The following is a 4,888-nucleotide window of genomic DNA, read 5'->3' as shown; positions in this document are numbered from 1 at the left end:
GCTGCATCTTTTAGGCGCATTAATATTACATAGTTACATCCCGAGCTAACAAAAGGGAGGAAAAAAGAGGCTCTCTTAATAACGTAGAAGTGACAGTTCTGCGATATTTAAAGAAAAGTGATTTGAAGGTAGACGCTTTGACATGCGAAACAATGCTAATATGAAGAAAAATTCTTAAAATTTACATTTTTTAATTGTTAAAAATTAATACAAATTGTATTTTATTTTTTTTTAACTTTCAAACGGACTCTGTTTTTTGTTATTTTATGGTCTTATAACAATTATATTCAACAATTTTTATTGAGCTTGAGGCCGTTTTTTAATGAAAACTTATTATGGAAAAGCAAGAATAATTTAAAAAAATGGTAGAAGTTATAGCTATTTCGGAAATCACCACATTTCCACAGCAGACTTCTTTCAGTAGGATTCGAACCGACGATCCCACTGATTCAGCCAGTTGCCTCCGCACTGTGCTAAGTTCGCCTTGTTAATTCTTGTTGCTTTTTCCACTATTTCACTTGTTAAGCCAACTACAATCAAGCGCAGCTATTCCGTTGCAATTCACTTGATCATGTGATTGTTGGTTTTTGTTAATATTTCTATTATTAGAATGTTTAACTTTGTGTGCTCGTCCTTAAGTTATTTGTTTTTTGTTATTTTATGGCCTTATAACAATTATATTCAACAATTTTTATTGAGCTTGAGGCCGTTTTTTAATGAAAACTCATTGTGGAACGGACTACAAGAGGTTCTTGGGAAAACTTTGTGCTGGAATCTATATGTAATACGCGAAGGCATTTTTTGTTCAGTCAGATGTTCAGTGAGATGTCAAATTAGCAAAGCGCTTGGTCTGTAGATGTGCAAACTGGATTTACTTTTTTGAAAAGAGCTGCCACCTTTTAAAAAATTAAATTCAAATTATATAAAAAATAAATCAAGTATTACAAACTGGGAACTACAATCGAAATGGTTTTGAAAAGCTTTGTTTCTTAGCTGAACTGTAGAAGGGTTGCTACCGGTTAATCATATTAGTTATTAGTTTACTTATTCACAAGTTATACGAAATATCAAAATATGGATGTCAAACGAAGGAGTCTTCAGAAATCTTTATTTGTGAATCGATTATCGATTCACAGCCACAAAATTATCACCAAATTCACTAACAATTTTGCTTTATCCCAAAGCAGGCTTGCTGCTGTAAAATTTAAGATGTATGAAAACTAAAATATATATATATAATATATATATATATATATATATGTATACATGCGAATATCTGCGGCCTTATTGAATCACCATATAAAAGGAAATGCCAAAAAACAGGTGAACTCAGCTGTGGGAATTTTTTGACAATCAGCTGCTAGTGTTTTTACTTACGAGGCTGTAAAGGAACACTATAAAAATAGTCAATATCATGCTTTCTTCAAAACATGTTTCTTTATCAGAAAATTTCATAGTATCATTTATTAATAAGGCTGTTAGTGCAGTATAGCAAAAGTGGTAGCGGCCACGAGTAAAATTCGTAAAACCACTTCCAGACTTCCCATAGCTAATTGGAATTGAAATAAAATCAACAAGTAGGAAGTCAGCTGAAAAGTACCAGCCTTTTCTCGTTACTTTTGCAAATAGTAATCTTAATTCCCGGTTTTTTAATAAGTAAATATAATTCAGTATTACAATAAAAATAATAAGAAATAATGAGACTTAATATTCGAGTTTACTTAACTCCAACTCCCACATTGCATAGAAAATTCCTGCTTTGTTGTTACAATTTTTTTTTTGCCACTAGAAAGTGAACACAAGCACGAATGCACAATAAAACTTAAGACTCATCACGTGTAAAATAAGAAAATTGATTAATATTTAGAAATATCTACAATACTTAAACCGGATTATTAAATTAAACTTTCAAGCATTGTTGTGTTAAAATTTTTTCCAATGAAACGTGAGTTAATAACAGTAAATTTTTCAGCCAGCACCAAAGTGGGAATTCCAAGCGTATAGAACCTTAAGATAATATTCAAGATTGCAGAGATAAATCAAAAAAAGCAAGGTATTTCCATTTAACAAGTTTCTCAAATTACAAAACAAATATTCGGCAGACAAGTATGCCAAACAGGGAAAACAAGATGAGAAAGCAAAAATGGCAATAAAAAAAAAGTTGCGAAATCACGACAGGCAAACGGAAATATGTACTTCCAAATATGCAGTCGCTAAAGCGGAGAGGCTAATCGACTACTTAGTACAAGCAAAAATTTATTAATTCCCCAAAAATGTCAACGAAGCTACAGCTGAGCGGCGATAAGTGACAGACAGAATGTGTGATTTTGTCAAGTGATAAGCGGCGGTTCTGGCATGTGATTGAATATTAATTTACTATGCCATTCTAACAGCTGATTTTAGCAGAGAAAAGTAACTTATATTCCTAAGTATGTGGAAAAGGCAAAGAATCAAAGCAGAAAACGTGCAAAAACCACAGCACCGCTTCAGTTAATTGAAAAGAGTTGAAAAAAAACGCCATATCAGCACAACCGCAACATAACTGGTTAAACAATTTTATTTATGTATATTTACATATATGTACGTTTATAAAAACATGAATACGCGCTCATAAAAATAAAATATTACCCAGAAGCGGCATTGTCTCGCTCATTACTTGTCGATGAATTTTTAATCGATTATTTTGCTTCGGTTTTGGGAAACCCGCAAATAAATATTTCCGAACTTGTATGGCAGACAATAAATTTGGCCAAGAGCTATGAGCATGGCTGTATATTTACATACATGTGCATATATGTGTGTGTGTGTGTAAATTATGCATATTTTTTTCAACACGAATATAAAAACACCCACCAAACAATTTTTGTTGCGGGCTATAAGAAAACGTCTGGCCCTCGGAAACAAATTTATTGCCGGTAATATTGCCATCGTATCGATTTCCTATTGCCAGTCACTCTAAAACGTCCGCCGAAGACAACTCGCCTCTGCGAGTCGTTTTCTTATTACCTGAATGAGTCGTTTTCTTATCGCTTCAGGCGATATTTGGAATAATTTTATCTTTTTAATAAACTTTTTAATGAACTTAGAATCCTTTTCAATCCTGTCCTTGGTAAAAATTAGACGATTTTGGTTAATATAGTTGACGCGAAATTTATAAGTTTGGGAATTTTTTATAACTTATTTATTCCAAAGTTGACATGAAAGAAATGATGTTGCCGATTTGTCACCACAGCAATAAATCGGTGAGTCGCCAATTTGTTGCCATTGACGATTGTTGCCATGAGAAATATATTTTGCATGGTGGGCACTCTAAACTTTTTCACTNGACAAGCATCCGAACAATACACACATACTAAATATGGGCAGGGGAACATTAGTCGAGGTCGAAAAGAAAAAAATAAAATAAAAATATCAAATGATACAGCGAACATCTTTGAAAGAGTTCATTCGGGGGCTATAGTGGAAAATAGTTGAGGTACTTCGAGAGACTTTTTATTTTTTCTTTTTTGCAGGGGTAGGCACTCTCTCTGCTATAATTTTGTCTATTTTTTATATTTTTTTTATGCAAAAACATTAATTCATCGTATACCAAATATGGGCAGGGGAACATTAGTTGAGGTCGAAAAGAAAATTAAAAAAAAAAAAATATCAAATGATACAGCGAACACCTTTGAAAGAGTTCATTCGCTATAATTTTGTCTAATTTTATTTTTTTTTTATGCAAAAACATTAGATAATTCATCGTAAGAACTAGTCAGGGTTAGCGCTGATAATAGTATCAAGTCTGTCCGGGAATGCTACACATGTTGCATGATTGTCGTGATATGAAAAGAAATGAAAATAAAAATAAAAATAATAATAATAATAATAATAAATGAAAATAAAAATAGACAAAATTATGGAATTTTTAATTGGTAACACTTTGTGTTAGGTAATCGAAGAATATTTTTTTGATCAAGACGATACAGTACTTGAAAGTTTCGATTTAAAACTAAGAAAACTTTTATGTCAACGAAATCCTCTCTAAGTAAGCTTTAAAACAGCATGGATTATTACAATTTTTTCGTTTTACCCCAGCCTAGTGTACAGCTACTAAAAAAATATTGAGCTTCATTAAAAATTATTGAAAAATATATATCATAAAACGAAGCCCCCAGATTAAGGTGAAGACACACTATTTTTTCTTATCATTGTAGAGTGTAAAAAAATTTAACATAAGTAAATTCATATATACTTACATACATGCATGGATACATTTAAGATGGAATTTTTATTCGGAAACTTTTGCTGATATCCAAAATTTCGGACTTTTAGTAATTTTACTGACAAATTGCATAGATACATTTTTCATTATTCTGAAAGTAGAGAATATATAGAAAGGTTTTATTAAAAACTTTAAAACAAAAACTGAATTTCGATCAAATTGTATATAGGTAAGTGGATATATCTATGTCCATAAGCAAAAAGCGGGAGCGAAAATATGTAAACAATGTAGCTAGGGAGATTATTACCTAAATCGACTTTAGTGCATATTCCTTTTGACTACAAAAATACTTTTTATAAATAAATTTAAAAGTGCCAAAAAAGTATGCGTGTTTCGTAAAGTGCTACTCTCAAAATACGGAAAACACCCTGTAACGTGTAATATTGTTTTTTTTTTTATTTTATATTCCATTGAAAGAACTCGACTGATTCCACAAGTAAAGTGTCCATTCCTAGTTGATAAGAAAAAAATAATTTATTGCGGTCCAGCCTAATGTATAAAGGAATGTAAATATGGACCTATTCGATCATAGATGACATGCAAGCAAACATACATCCACATGAAGTACGAAACTATCTGAATGATTGCTTTTGTGTTTTGCTAACTAAAAATACATATTTTTTG

At 31.5% G+C, this 4,888-nt stretch overlaps 1 protein-coding gene across 2 annotated transcripts in view; it reads right to left on the bottom strand.

Moving 5' to 3' along the window:
• The window catches only part of cv-2 (crosveinless 2-secreting protein), a 46,041-nt gene extending 41,690 nt beyond the window's left edge, over positions 1-4,351 (bottom strand). Inside the window, exon 1 of one of the 2 annotated variants that reach the window (XM_017621913.1) lies at positions 4,239-4,351. The gene's annotated coding sequence lies outside the window, so the exon portion shown is untranslated. The remainder of the gene's footprint in view (positions 1-4,238) is intronic. The other variant, XM_017621914.1, reaches the window with a different exon arrangement.
• Between the last annotated feature and the right edge of the window lie 537 nt (positions 4,352-4,888).

The sequence above is a fragment of the Rhagoletis zephyria genome, unplaced genomic scaffold, assembly GCF_001687245.7.
Source record: "Rhagoletis zephyria isolate East Lansing unplaced genomic scaffold, Rhagoletis_zephyria_1.1 Rzeph_scaffold_02640, whole genome shotgun sequence".
Taxonomy (NCBI): Eukaryota; Metazoa; Arthropoda; class Insecta; order Diptera; family Tephritidae; genus Rhagoletis; species Rhagoletis zephyria.
The sequence above is the reverse complement of the archived record's forward strand: the minus strand, read 5'-3'. Positions and strand labels throughout refer to the sequence as shown.